The sequence below is a fragment of the Perca flavescens genome, chromosome 14, assembly GCF_004354835.1.
Source record: "Perca flavescens isolate YP-PL-M2 chromosome 14, PFLA_1.0, whole genome shotgun sequence".
Classification (NCBI taxonomy): domain Eukaryota; kingdom Metazoa; phylum Chordata; class Actinopteri; order Perciformes; family Percidae; genus Perca; species Perca flavescens.
In genome coordinates this window covers 5,103,134-5,119,408 of record NC_041344.1, presented here as the reverse complement: position 1 = coordinate 5,119,408, position 16,275 = coordinate 5,103,134, and the positions used below count along the sequence as shown (strand labels likewise).

General features: G+C 38.8%; 1 long non-coding RNA gene across 1 annotated transcript; it reads right to left on the bottom strand.

Annotated features, from left to right (window-relative positions):
• Positions 1–13,596: 13,596 nt before the first annotated feature.
• Positions 13,597–15,238, bottom strand: LOC114567636 (uncharacterized). The gene is made up of 3 exons (XR_003694207.1): positions 15,175–15,238; positions 14,911–14,954; positions 13,597–13,729 (listed from the first exon to the last, which is right to left on the bottom strand). It is a non-coding gene; the product is annotated as an uncharacterized LOC114567636 (long non-coding RNA).
• Between the last annotated feature and the right edge of the window lie 1,037 nt (positions 15,239–16,275).

Genomic DNA, 16,275 nt, shown 5'->3' with positions numbered 1-16,275 from the left:
GGGAAAACAGGAACTCAGGAAAACAGGACACAGGGAAAAAACTGTGGTTGTTGTTACTCCAGCTGATATAAAAGGTGATGTGTGTTCACAACACAGTCTCACTCCCTACTCGTCAAATGTATGACGCATGGTCAAGGACCCTGGCGTCAAGTTTCAACGAAATAGGGGTACCCTTGGCGTTATTTTTCGACGAGGGGGTCCGTCAGATAGACATTCATGTTATTCCCTCACCGTCGGATATCGGCGAAAGAAAAAAAACACGCCCCCGCCCCTTAACTCGAAATCTGTGACAGTTATTATTGGTATTTTTAGCCCAATAACCGCTGTTTTAATCAACATTGTTCATGAGATAGTATCATGGTTTATATTTATTTCTTTTAATGTTATTATTTTGGTATATTTCGGCCAGGGAAGCTGGATTTATATTTTTTAAACTATAATGCTACATCTATCAACATTTATTTAGATGTTATCATGGTATTCATTTCTTTATTTTAGTAATATTATTTCGGTCTTATTACCGGTGAAACATTACAGTATATGCTGTAATACAGAACATAACGATATGACCCCACCTGGACGCATTCAAAGCCGATATCCCCCAATGCAATGCGGCCATTCATTTCAAAGAATCGGGCAGCGATCAGCTGGTCTTTAACGCCAGGATCGCTTCAATATACATATATACAGTCAGTGGTTGTGTCACCAGCAACAACACGTTGCTCAGTTTTATTCCAGTAAGTTATGAACCATAATAACGTTTAAACGAATCCGCGGAAAACTCCGGAAGTGACGTAGTACGTCCCGCTCAGCGGATACGAAGATAAAAATATATAACATTCGTAATATTAATGTTTTTTTCTAATTTTGTATTTGAGGAGTTAAACAATAAAGATAGTTATAATATTAAAATACAGTTTCATGTCTTTGTCTACGTTTAAACGAATCCGCGGAAGTGACGTGAAATTCCACACCTCGTCTGTGAAAGAATGTTTCAAGTTGTACGTGAGAATTTACACAATAAAATACTAATAATGAAAACATTGTGTTTTATATTTAGCACTTTTATTTGCCTTATATATACTATATAAAAAACCTACAGTTGAGTGTTTAGAAATACAGCCTAATGGCTTGTTTGACTAATTTGCATTTGTTTTAAATTGTACTGTTGTGAAAAACAATAAACTATATACAAAGAGAAGCATTTTTTATTTTATTTTCCATGCATAGTTATTTAAAAACGCAATTTTCTAATTTTGCAGTTGATGAATATTGATAGCAAAGACTAAAGGGGAAAAAAAAACAGTATAAGAGTATATTTATGTGTGGGACTTAGTTTGATTTAAAATCAAACTGCATTATTAGTTGCTTTAAATAAATTACTTTTTTGAAATATCAATTTATGGTAGGCCTAACATATTAATTATTATATTCAGAAGATGATCCTCAAATCAATCACCGTGGTTACAGCTTGTAGCCATCCTAACCTTTGTAGCCTTTACTGAGACTACCTTTTCAAAATTAAGAAGGGACTAGTTTTAAGAAGCATTTTCAGGAAATTAAAAGGATAAGCAGATTGTTGCCGAGGTTTTTGTTCACTGAGTAAGATGTATATAGCTTTGTTTGGGTATGTATACATATACAACATGTGTTTTGGCATTTTTGGCACACTTCTACCTCAGCACTACTGCACAAAGACAAAACTCACACATCTCATTCAACCATTTCACAACCTGAGAAAAGGGTCATGACATGGGTCAGAGCAGTGGTTCCCAACCTTTTTTCCTTGGTGCCCCCCCCCTACTCATGTCTAAGAAAAGCTGACCCCCCCCCCCCTCGAAACTGAAGTTGAGGTTATAGAGGTCATAAATGATGAACCAATCCATCGGCTCTGCTCCTATAGGCCCAATGGTGTTCATATGGACCCTGGCGTCAAGTTTCAACGAAAGAGGTGTACCCTTGGCGTTGTTTTTTGACGTGGGGGTCCGTCAGATAAGACATTCATGTTAATCCCTCATCGTCGGATATAGACGAAAGGAAATCAACTGTCCATCAACGGGGATGCCGTTACTTAATGTGACGCTGATGCCGTCACTTTATGCGACTATTGACCTTATAAATAAGGATGCGACGATCCCAAGGGCCATTGCGCTTCTCAACTCCAAACGTAAGTACGATAACCTGAATTTAGCACATTTACATATAAAAGATGACCGAATTATGTCAATAAATTGTCGTTTTGTTTGTTTGCACAGTTTGAAGTGCCCTGTATCACTTTCATTGGACAGAGACTAAATGACCGGCATAGGCCTATTTTAACAGGTTGTTGCACCAAATAATGTGCAGTTTGCTACACAGAAGACCAGATAATAGAGGCCATGTGCTACTAGTTAGCTAGCTAACGCAAATTAAGTGTGTCGCAATGTGATTAGGTAGGCATAATGATATACCGTAAGTGTTAGCTGTAATGTATGTCTGCGTTGGGATTCTTCTTGTGGTTGTGTGTCGTTGCTCTTTGCCCCCTGTTCTGTGCTCATTTATATACATGCTAGTCAGTGTAACTTATAACTGTGCTAATCAAAGCATGGACATGAAAATTAAAAAGCAAATTAACAAATTAAATCAGTGTTAATTAAAAGCTAGTGTTCTAAACTACTATGACTGCTGAGGGACGTTTTTGATTAAAATGATCACAGGGAAAAGGAAATAATCCAGTTAAAGAAATTTGTTTCCTTATTTAGTATAATTAATAACATGAACAGATAAAAAAATGGCACTGGTTATCAGCCAAACTGGCATTTTGAATGGTTGGTATCAATATCAGCCATGAGTCAAGATCATTCCATACCTAGTGAGATATTGTATTGTGAGTTTGCAGGCAACACCCAGCCCTACAGTATTCTGGCCTAATATTTACTATACGCACCCACAGACCTCCCCACCACATCCCAATGCATAGGCAAACCTTTCAGTTATTCAGTATTTATGTAGTAGTATGTAGCATGATCTTCAAATCTGAATTTATATTCTTTCCCTTCTCTCAACAGGTCCCCTAGTCCTTTCATCATTAACTTTAAAACTTCAGCTTCAATACAAAGGAAAAACAAAGGCACTTTTAAGAGCCACGTTTGTCTAGTTAATTGTTGTCCGTCTCTCTGGTTCTCCGTTGTTCTTGCTCTTTTGCTCTTCCCCCACCCACCCCCTATCCCCCACCCCCTATCCCTTTAGTGTTGTTTTGTCAGTGTGTTGTCTTGTGTGTCCTTCATCATGAGTGACAATTCAAATGTTGACCAGGTTCTTAAGGAGCTTGATGAGCTTGTTGGTAATTCTGAATTAAATGATGAACTCCAGACCTTGGAAGGTTTCATCAATAAGATGCAGGGAGAACAGGAGGCATCACCATCCACCAGCCATCAACCTGTCAGGTGGCTGAAGAGAGACAGTGGTGGAAATGTTGTCTATGACAGACCAAGATCATTGCGAAACCAAACGGGTCAGTTTTCTTTTTTCAGTCATATTACTTAAAGGAGAACTCCTGTGACTTTTTTTTCCCCACATATATCTAAAACAGAGATATAGATTGTTTTACCACTTGGGATTGAATACATGAATCCGTCATGTGTCTGGTATGAGATATGAGGTTTTTATTACATACTTTTCCAAAGTGGTATAGACAACGAAATTGTGCCAATAAAAGTTTGTATCATTGTGTGGAATAAAATGAGCTTGTCAAAATCTATGGAATTGTAATGCTGTAAAAGTTGATTTGGGTTTTTTCTGCTACAGCTAGTCACAGCTACAGTCGTAAGACTGGTCATACTAGGATGTTGGACAGCAGCGTTGAGATGACGAACTACTGTCCTCCTGACACTGTTGGTATGTTCTTTATTTTGTCTCTATTAGTTCATTATGTTTATAGATTCTAATAATTAGACTTTAAAATCCATGTTTTTGTGACAGAATAACCGACAACATCAATGTTGCACACTTTGATAGTATAGAAAATTGTTTTTAAATATGATGTACTATTTTAACAGAGACTTTCCTTGAAGAGCTAAACCACTCACAGGGTGATGATCAGGAAACCGCACCAGCACCACCACGAGGTTCCTCAGACTGGTCTACTCGAAGAAGTCTCCTGTCAGAGAGGTGGGAGAAAGAGAGACCCTGTCTGGTGAATACCATGGTGGCACAACAAAATGTGACCGCTCAGATCTGCCAACAATGTGGCATCAGTCCAGCTGCTGTCCGTTGTTGTGACTGCCGACCACAACTATTCCTCTGTGCTGATTGTGATGTCAGTATACATCGAAAACACGTGTTCCACAACAGGGATGCAACAATAGCTGGATTCTTTCAGCCATTGCCTCCAACAACCTGTGTCGTGGAGAGGGCTCTTTCCCAGTGTGTTAAGATGTATGTATGTATGTATGTATGTATGTATGAGTTTTATATTCACGTCAACTTCAGTTGGTCACGGGGTGTTAGTCTTCTTGTACACTGGCTGTGCTCACCTATCAGGGGTGGCACAAATTAAAGAGACATTTGGAATATTGAACTGAATCATATAATTCACATTAAAAAAATCGTATTGGAAATGGTAATCGCTTTATCTGTCAGAAAAAGCGCAATTATATATTGTGCAGCCCTAGTCCCATTCTCGGTTTATTTAAATAACTTCAGTGTAATAGGCTTAACAGGAATATTTTGTGTACTTTCTCTGAAACCCACTAAATTACTTACTTACTACATGTCTTTAATCCCTGCATATGATGTGTCTTTTCAGTGTGTATTGTGCCGTTGGAGATGCCCGAGAAAATCTGTAGTTGTTCTCCGGGATCATTGACTGTCAACACAGGAAAAGTTGTTGCTGTGGTTACAATGAATGGTAAGAATAAAATGAGGGAACATTCCAGATCAAGTGGCTGTAGCATCCATATCACATTCTGGCCAAAGTGCCCATAGGGACCTGGGTTGGACTTTAACCTGATCCCACCCCATTGGGCTCTCCCACTCACTTCCTGCCACTTTCATTGTCCTAATTGAATTTTAAAAAACAAGGCTGTGCTATTGGCTTTGTAAATGTGTCCTGATCTATGTCTATTCAAATGTTCCCTATAGAGGTCTGCGCTGGGCAGGATTTTCAGTCCTGCATCCCCCCATTCCTGCAATATTCTGTCCTGTTCTGCAATAATGTGTCATTTTTAGTCCCGCTCCCGCATCTATAACTATGTGCATCTCCCGCCCGTGAAAGACCGCAGGATAGGCAGGAGGGAATTTTCAGTTTTACGTTCTGTCTCACAAAAGAGGCCATTGACAACTGAAAAGACTGACAGATGTCTGATTTTAAGTTTCTTGGTTCTGAATGTACTACATGGGAGATAGTAATGTAGGCTACTTTTCTTTAGAAATTCACAAACACCTGAAGTAGCCCAGTGGTGTCCTCTTCTTCTGTCATGCTTTCAATTTCAAGTTTCAACAACCGAGCAGCAGGAAAAAATTTAAACTACGTAAACAACACTGTCAGTTAGGCTGCTTAAACCCCCTTTTTTTGTTTTTTTATTGCTGCCTAACAGAACATCCAGCTAAACTATAATTACATGCACTACTTTAATCATTTGTATATGTTGTTTTACGCGCATATTTCATTTGTGGAAGTTCAGTGAATCATCTGTTCCTCCCACACCAGCAAACACACCTGTCTCATCCCGGCCAGTCCCGCATAGAGCTTTCAAAACATGTCCCGCGCTGCAGTCTTTGTGTCGGGACATGCAAGAGGGACCTCTAGTTCCCAATGCATTTGTCAGAGTTGTGCATAATACAATGTGTTCTTGATTTTTTTTTTTTTTTTTTTTCGGACGATATGATCTCAGTATGCCTCAGATGAAATGTGAGTCATGCAAAGCCACTTGGAGCGCTGGAGTGGAGGACTTGGTCCGTAACGACTACTGGCCTGCTACCCTTCACTTTTCCACGGTCTACGCTACAGATGTGTTTTGTTCGTATGAGGAGTTGAAGATGGCAGCACCAGGACTGTCCTGCCGAGCATTTTTAAGAATGCTTGATCAACGAACTCTCCACTTTGGCCGTGTGAGTATTAGTGGTGGGAATCAATAACAACTAGTACTAGTATTGACAAGTATCGCAGAATGACTATGGTGACATTATCAACACATTGATTATTATACTTGGAGCATGTTGATGATATCGAAACGCAGTGATTCAGCTATACTCAATACATTGATAGAACATCATCTAAGATTCAAAGTCTTGTAAAAAGTACCGCTCAGTAAAAAATCTAAATTGGTACACTACATGTACAAAAGTATGGAGAAATTTATCGACTCAATCACTGTAAACATTTGACCTGTGTATAAGATCAAGTAGTGATGTCCTTGTCACATCGTAGTCATGCAGTTTACATTCAGAAAAGACATGGTTGGTTGAATTTGCTTTGGGAGTTGAGTTTGCTGTGGGACTTTGGTTGTGATGTTTTCTGTCCGTGACATACAAAGAGCCAAAAGATTTCCCATGATGCACTGGGCTGAGCGGCTGCCTGTGGAGGCTCAATGCTGGAGGATTTGGTGTCACCTTTGACCTTATTAACTTAAGTTAATAAATAAATTAGTTATGATTTCAGAGTTATGAAGTTTCTGTAATGAGGCCCCAGGTGTCCCAATACTTTAGTCTCTATAGTGAATGCATTTGTACAACAGCGTGCACTGGACACAATTATATTCCCCTCACTTTTTTGATCTGCATCACCAGGAGAAGCAATGTAATAAGTAGTACAAAAAAATGATAAATGTATCAATTTTTAGCATCATGTTTTGATAAAATACTGTGAATTATATTGACATGTTTTACTGTTCTTAAACAGACTGGGAATATCACAGCAGACAGCTTCAGAAAAAAGCTTTTTGGAGTGGGAGGCTGTTAGATTTGAGGTGGATAAGATCTGCAGGGAGGAGCATTTTGTCTGTCCTGCGTGCACCCCAGACATGCTTGCTGTTTCTGTGGATGGAAATCGCAAGCACTACCGCTTTAAGAATGCAGCAAGGTACTTCCAAATGTGTGTAATTTGCTGTGTCATATTGAAGGTCAATTTGTATCTTTCTTTCATTTAGATCTGAAGAACAAGCCTTATTTGATGGCCACTTCATTGCAAAAGATGATGAAGTAGAGAGATTTGTGGATTACATTCATTCTACCACCAACCATGTAAACTTGTATAATATTTCTAAAAACACCACCAATGACATCCTACAGTTGACATTGTTTGGGTGAGTCCTGACTTTTTATATCAACCATTTTCCATGTTGTAGGTCTCTGGAAGAGGTGTCTGTGGAGGGGAGTGGTCAGCAGCCAGGGAAACGTCTCAGAGATCCTCAAGTAAAATTGATGAGGAGGGACTTGAGCTTGCGGTCTGTCGACATGGAGTTTTTCTCGCCGCTCTCAACATGTTCAGGGGAGAAATCTATGCTTATCCCCTCTACCTGCAGAACAAGCTGGCAAATAAGCCAATAAGCTTTTTTGCCATGGATGTAACCTGCAAGTACTGGCCTTACCTCAACAAAGTGGCAAAAAGCTGCCCGGAGCTCCAGCACCTTCTTAGCATGAAACCCTTCCTCTCAGTGTTTCATGCCAAAGCCCATGATTTTAAATGCGAGGTAAGAAAATATTACCATGTCATTGACCTGAACACCTGCAAAGTTATGTTGGCAGCTTTTAAGTATTTTCTTTAATAGGTTAAATGGAGTGGAGCTTACCAGCAAGGGGCCGGATTGACACTTGGGGAGGAGGTTGAGCAGTGTAACGCCTTCCTCTCTAGGATTGCTGTGACCACGAAGCACATGTCCAAAGCAGGTAAGGTAACCACACACTGCACAACTTAGATTGAAAGTGTTACAAGAAAAGTGTAGCCGGTGAGGGACATGTGGTACAACACAGATTGGTGTATTTTTGTATCTTTTTTTGCAGGACGTACAGACATGCTTACACTGATGGCCATGCGCTGGAATCAGCAAAAGTTTAACAACTTAGCTACTTCACTTGCCTGCCGATATCAGAAGGTAGAGAGTAGTATTGTTCTTTACCTTCTATTGTATATTTTTGTAGATATAACATTTTTCTTCTGTCGTTTCCTTTTTTTGTTATTTGAAGGCCACAAAACGCCTGGAAAGCCAACTTCAGGACTTGGAAAGCATGAAAATCCAACTGGCAGTGACACAGGTTGAAGTTGAGGGCTGGGTCAATGATATTAAGGAGTGGGCAGAAGGTGAGAGTTATACTATTACTTCAATGTCTCAGTTCTGCAGAATAATGGGAGACATGCTTCTGCAAGTAATTACTGTTTTAAAATGAAATCATACATACACTGTTTTCTTGGTCATGTACTTATGCAATTAAAATGCCTAATGTTAATATGTAGTGCATGCACACTGGAAATCATGTCAAAACAAAGTGCCCTGAAAGTACCTGAATGGTCCACAGTCCAAAAGTTGGAACATTGGACATTTCTCTCAGTTAGCGGATCCCATCTTGGTTACGTTGTCATTTTCTTTGGTACCCTGTTACATACTTCCTATACACACTAACAAATATAAAATGATTATTGAGACTCACCTGTCCTTCCTCCAGGAGCTTTTTTTTTTTTTTTTTTTTTTTTTATAAAAGAAGAAAAAAAAATTAAGCAAAGAGGGATAATCATTATGACTTCCCTGTGGCCTTCTGTGTTACATTGAGACTTAGCTCATTACAGGTAGTGCCATGAAAATGTAAGTGAAATGTTTACACTTCTTTTCTTCTCAGCAACAACATCCCAAAAGAATGCCGATCTTGACGCGGTGACCAGTAGAATGGAGGTGCTGGTGGCCAGCATTAAAAGAAGGTCCCAGCGCCTTTCGGCGCAAAATCAGAGAGGAGAAGGCCATTCTTAGCTCGGTTGTTGAAAAATACAACAGTATAGTTCCAGATGCAGAAAGGATCATCATTGACAGCATTCTCGCTGACGAGACAGTTTGGCCATGGCAACTTTCACATGGTGGTATGTACACAAATCTGTTGACAATTTTGTATGATTCACATAGTAGCACAACACCAATTATGCCTTCTCCCAGATTATTTCAGAAATTCTTAGAAAAATAATCATACTTAGAATTGACTAATGTTTATCAACTGTATCCCAGATGCTGTAGATTTGAAAACCAAAAGGAAGGCGTTTGATGTTGTGATGGCAATAAGGAGACTTGAGGAGGAGAAGACGATTGTTCTTTCTGAGATGGCAAAGCATTGGAAATCTCTCTCCACTCGTGCAGACACACTCAAGGAGATGTCATGCCAGCTTTCCAGTGAGGCATTGAAAAGTATGTATTTAAGTGATGTTTTGCAATACTATACTGTACATTGTAATTTTTTTTTTCTGAGAATTTTTAATAATTGCACTATCTCTTTTGTTTTACTCCCATAAGGTGAGCTGTTGGCTCTAAATGAAGAAGGGATCAAGGGTTTCCTCAACTTAACTTTGAGAAAGAAGCAAGAAGTCACCATATTGATGAAGCATGCAAGAGACTGTTACGCTAAAGTTTTGACTGGAACCAGTCAGGACTTCCAGAATGACTGGATATGACAGTGACTCTGAACTGTCAGACGACTGAGTTTGTTGAGTTTAAGGAGCACTGAAAGTGAGAAATAACTCACTTTTGTTTTGATTTCTTGTATTTGTCAGTGTTTCGTTTTTTAGTCTTTTTTTCTTTCCTAAGCAGTGGGGGCAGGTCCAAAAAAATCACCAGTTAATTTAAATTTGCAAGACCAGGCTTAAATTAACTGACAACATAAGTTATATGACTTGCAGTTTTCAAGGATGTACACACACAATCTCAACTGGCTCATCATCTGGACAGCGGCTCTTTTTTCCTTTCTCCCTTTTTCTGCCGTGCGACGCGCGTGCCTGCTCACGGTCTGAAGCGTGTGCCCACGAAATTCTCCGACAGGCACTCTGGCCGCTACGGTCCAATCAACATAGAGGAAACACTGTTTGTAAGTCAGATGTGCTTGAATAATAGTAATGTTGTAATGTTACATTACAACAATAATAATGAATGTAGTTATACAAACTGAAATTAATTTAAGTAACCGTTTTCCAATAGCCCTCTTCTGTTCATGGTAGAACAAAACTATGTGCAGAAATGTTTGTAGGAAGGTGGGACATGTCCCAATTTATGAATTAGGACAATTTATTATTTATTTTTTTAATAATTAAAAGTTTTGAAGAGTTCAAGGGCCGCGGTTCAAAAAGGGAATATCTTTAGGAGTACTTAATTTTGTAATGTATTATAGGTGCTGCTATGAAATAACAGCTATTGATGAACAAAAGTTCTTAAATGACAATTATGCTGATATAAAGCCAATTTCACGGACCTCACCTGCTGGGGCAAGTCTGAGGCAGCAGAAATCCTCTGGAACTACACTGCAGATGCCATATTTGCCTGTTAATTCTGATACATAGAAGTTCTTAAGTCATTGTCAGACCATTAAAACCTCCATATGTTCATGTGTAAATATGTGTATTGTAATAATAAACATAATTCCACGTGTGTGTGTGTGTGTGTGTGTGTGTGTGTGTGTGTGTGTGTGTGTGTGTGTGTGTGTGTGTGTGTGTGTGTGTGTGTGTTGAAAACAAAACTATACAGAGAAGAATTTTTTTTTCATGCATAGTTTGATTTAAAATGACACTGCATTATTAGTTTTAAATAAAATACTTTTTTGAAATATCAATTTATGGTAGGCCTATCATATTAATTATTATATTCAGAAGCTGATCCTCATATCAGTCACCATGGTTACAGATTGTAGCCATCCTACACCCTTGTAGCCTTTACTGAGACTACCTTTTCAAAATTAAGAAGGGACTAGTTTTAGGAAGAATTTTCAGGAAATTAAAAGGATAAGCAGATTGTTACCGAGGTTTTTGTTCACAGAGTAAAATGTATATACAGCTTTGTATGGGTATGTGTACATATACAACATGTGTTTTGGCATTTTTGGCACACTTCTACTTCAGCCTATATACTGCATACAGACACAACTCACAGATCTCCTTCAACCATTTCACAAACTGAGGAGTTGGTAGTGACATGGGTCAGAGGATATCAGAGGTCATAAATGATGAACCAATCCATCGGCTCTGCTCCTATAGGCCCAATGGTGTTCATATGGACAACATGCACCTTTGGCTGGAAGGCCCGTGTTGAAAGTGTGTGTTATCATTTAGAGCAGACACTCAGTGAATCTGTGGGTTTATGTTATACAAGGCTGCATTACAGAGAATTTTAATATGACTTTCATGAAGGTTGTGTAGAGGAATAGAAACCAGTCTCTCCAGGCAAGCACACAGAATATGGTCTGCTCTATCTTTATTCTCCATGCCAAGTATGAGCTCTTATCCTCTGGCAGAAGATATGGGTAAACTTAACATTTCTAAACTATAGGGCTATTTGGACCTACCTCAATTACAACTTTAAATAATGTTGCTTGAGGCTGCAGGTGTTGTGCAATATCTTCATGATATAATGCAAATGGTTGTGTGTTGCTCTTGTCATTGTTTGTGAAAGATGAGCAATAGATTGTTGCTGTGTGATGTGCTTCAGTCTAGCCTATATCACTTTGTTCATGTTGTTTTTTTATTGTAAGTATATGTCAGCTGTATGATAAAACAATATGTCAAGTGTTATTTGTGAAGCATTTGAACTAAAGGCAGATATCCATCTGGGGACAATAAAGTAGGCTATAGGCCAAAGTGGATCATCTGCAAACCATGATATGTAAAAATTAAAACTTTGTCGTAGGACTATAGCAAACACATCGTTGGAAAGGTCTCAACCTGGAGAGTAACATATGTCAGTCTGAAGAGGATACATTACTCCTGCTTTGAAATATTGACCTCTGAACCTTGAACCCAGTACATGTATGAAGGCCTGTCATTTAGCAACAGAAGGTGGAAAGCTCTGGACCTCAGCTGTCATGTAGATATGGTCACCAAAGTTTACCCACTGTAAGCACTGTCAAATATGGTAATAAGCTATTTTCACTTATTTAACGATTCAATTTTTAAAATCTGATGACACCAGTGTGTTTCTCATCCCCAAAAACCCAAGGGTGTATCCAAAATTATACACTGCCAACTTGTAATTATGAGAAATATACCAATATACTTTAAAACTACAACTCTCATAAGAGACACCACAGAAGCTGTTACAAAGCTTGAGCACTTGTAGTTCTTCCGGGGTGGGTGGGGGGGACTCGTTCGGCTCCTCTTTCTGCTGTCTGCCGTGAAATGGCTTGATTCCATTTCAGATTGAGGCCGCCCACCGGCCGGCCGGCCGGCCGAGCACACAATATATGAGACAAATACATGAAACTGTATTTTATTATTATTAATATCTTCATTGTTTACATCCTCAAATACAACGTTAGAAAAAAAACATCAATATTACGAATATTATGTATTTTGTATCTTCTTATCCGCCGAGCGGCACGTACTACGTCACTTCTGGAGTCTTCAGCTGATTTTAAAAAAAGGTTATAACGGTACATAACTTATACTGGAACACAACTGAGCAACGTGTTGTTGCTGGTGACAAAACCACTGACTGTATATATGTACATTGAAGCGATCCTGGCGTTAAAGACCCGCTGATCTCTGTCCGATTTTGTGTGTGTGTGTGCGTGCGTGCATTGTGGGATATGGGTTTGAATGCGTTAAGCTCGGATCATATCGTACTGTTTCTGTATTACAGCATACTGTAATATTTCACCAGTAATAACACCGAAATAATATTGTTAAAATAAAGAAATGAATACCATGATAACATCTAAATAAATGTTGATAGATGTAGCGTTATAGTTTAAAAAATATAAATAAACAACAATGAAGCCCAGCTTCCCTGGCCCAAATAGACTGAAATAATATTAAAAGGTAAACATTTTTTTATTATTGTCTGTTCATTTAGTCACCCCTGCCTACCTCAGCTACCCTTTATACAGAAAATGTATGGTTTAGCTGGTGGTTTAGCTGTCTCTTAATGGTGTCAATTAATATGAATGAAGACATGTCCCACCTTCCTACATACTTTGGTGCATCATATGGCAATATATAATTTGATGCGTTGAAGAAGATATCAGCTGACTGGCTAACCCACAAGTTGAATGGAAAGAAAGAAACAGAAATATAGGTATACTTTGATTTATTTGAACACAGCTTTTAACAAAAATCAATAATAATAAAGAAAAAAACAGCATGACAGCATGTTAGGTTGGAAACCATTGACTGTTAATATTAATGGACAAAGCATCCAGTTCGGAAAAATGCTGCAAATGCGGAAGTGCCTTAAACCTGCATTATAGCAGTTGGTTTCTGTAGAAGTCTATGAGAAAGTGACCCACTTGTAACGTAATGTATTAACTCAGTAAACATGTTCATAATGATTTTATGGTCTTAATCACAAATTTTAAGTGGCTATGATGAGACTGCCAGTGAAAGTGTGTAACGTAACGTGGCTCCTCCCTCTCGTCTAAAATCATCACATCCGCAACCAAGATGGCTGCGCCCGTAACGGCAAACTTGACGACTCATAGCAGATCTCCACAGACCAATGGGTGACGTCACACATGGTTGGCACCTGGTGGGAACTGGCAGGCCGGCTCCCATGTCGCCTCCCAGATTTTTCCACTGTAAGTATAAGTAACACAAAATCACATTAGAACAGTGAAAAACAGAGGAGCCATTTTAACATACAGTAATAGTTTCACAGCATAAATATTTTCAAAAATATTGTACGGTCTTGTATTTCATTGTTTTTATACAAACATATACATATATAGTGCTTGATGCATTGAACAGATAAGCATCAGCCACGCTAATCGATAAAGTCATAGAAAGTAAACTAGCCTATAGTCGATATCAGTCTACAAGGATGATCTCGGCCGATACTGAATGTCTACTTCCTACATAGAATCACACAGGGACAATTATGCATGGCATCAGGTATGGTACTGAAAAGAGCAAGTGGCCAAATCCTGTAGACAATATTTGACACTGCATTTAATTAATCCTATACCAACAGTATAACCAATAGTGTAATTAATATACATGTGGGTCTCCAAAATTACAATATTGTGCAATATTTCAAGACAATTTTTGTTGTTTTAATCTTGATGATTACAGTTTACAGCTCATGAAAACCAAAAATCATCATCTCAAAATATTAGAATAAACAGGAATACAGAAATGTCAACCTTTTGAAAATAAATTAACAAATCTGACTTATCAATAATAGTTCATTCATATACTCTATACTTGGACTGGCTGCTTTTGCACAAATTACTGCATCAGTGTGGTGTGTATGGAGGCCATTAGTGTATAAAATTGCTGAGGTGTTATGGAAGCCCAGGTTGCTTTGATAGTGACCTTGAGGTTGTCTGTAATGTTGGGTTTGGTGTCTATCATTGTCCTCTCTATGGGGTTCAGGAGAGACGAGTTAAGCACAGCAGTACCATGCTAAGCAAACCAGTTACTAGCAGTTTGGCACTGTGGCAGGGGCAGAGTCCTGCTGGAAAAGGAAATCAGCATGTACATAAAGCTCGTCGGCAGATGGAACCATGCTCTAAAATCTCCTGGTAGAAGGCTGCATTGACTCTGGACTTAAAACCTAGTGGACAAGACAGTTCTCTCAACGCTGCTTTTTGGTTGCAAAACTTTGAGACCCACCTGTACATTCAAAGTTGTGTGTGCTACAATATACGTGCCAATCTTACGTTCCAACCTTTATCCACCACCTATGAGATGGTTAAAAGTGGAAACAGAAAGGACATGTATAAAGGCAATATAAAACAATATAAAGCAGTACTTACCATGCAGAGCAAGGTAACCATTTCACCCTTACTTCTGCTTGCCCCTACAGAAAGACACATACATGTAATCAGGTTTTGAATTTCATAATTTTTGGGGCAAGGCCACTTGGCCTTCAGTTGGGCCGTCGGGGGGGGTGAAGATGACTGAAGTTGGTAACCACTTGCTTAAATGGTCAGTATTTTATGATATGTGAAATTCCAGATGAGCCACAGACAATGGAGATGATCAGACAGCCAAATGAAAAATATATTTCTATATCTTACCTCATTTATCCTTGTTCCTGTTATGGAGTCATATTTGAAAATTTGTTGCCTACTACATTTCCGGCAACCTTAGATGACAAAAAAGAAAATATTAATTAACCATAAATGTCAAAAAACTTGAAACTTTAAGAAATTCTTAACTAAGTTTCATAAAACCTGTGGAGCAACATTAATCATTGTCCTTGAACTTTGAAAACGTCAGAAAACACAGCTAAATAACTAAAGAATACATACATTAAGGACCATTCACACCAAGAACAATAACTATAAAAAAATATTGTTCTCTTTAATATGATAAACTATAATGATAACGACATGGAGAACAAAATCGTTGGGGCTCACTTTTAAAGCGATTTTGAGAACGATAAAAAGCTAACAGCCAATAAGAACCCATCACATTTTAGCCATCACATTTATTAACACAAGGTGAGACTATGCTTATCGTTGGTCAGCATGGACGCTTTTATCGTTATGGTTATAGTTATAGTTCCTGGAATGAACTGCCCTTTAGCCATCAAATTCAGTGATTTCATAACGAAATGTAGCCTAATTATCCTACTGCCTAGCCTAAAGGTTATTGAAACAGACTTGGGAACAGTGGTAGGTGGGGGAATAAGCTACCTGGGCTGCCTAGTGATGTATGTGTATGTGTGTGTGTGTGTGTGTGTGTGTGTATGTGTGTTTGTGTGGGTATTCATCTCTCCTCAAGTGTGTAATGCTCATTGCTTTACTCCTAGAGTGTGTGTTCAGTACTGAAAGGTATGTATGCAAGGAAAAACTCCTTTGTGTATCAGACTGGCCACTGAAAGTTACTCACAATTAACTAATTGACTGGAGTTAAATCCACCTGAAGATTTCTGTATTTCATGAATAATGATTACAAAAAGGGGAAATTCATACATAGTTTGCTAAGACCACAGTTCACTTACACTTTCTTTTTTTTTGGGGTTGTTCCTTCACAGGGAGAGAGACAGGGTATAAATCTAAAAGATAAAATGTCTCCTTTTCCTGGGCCTGATGCTGGGACTCTGGCTGGGCCTGATGCTGGGACTCTGGCTGGGCCTGATGCTGGGACTCTGGCTGGCCCTGATGCTGGGACTC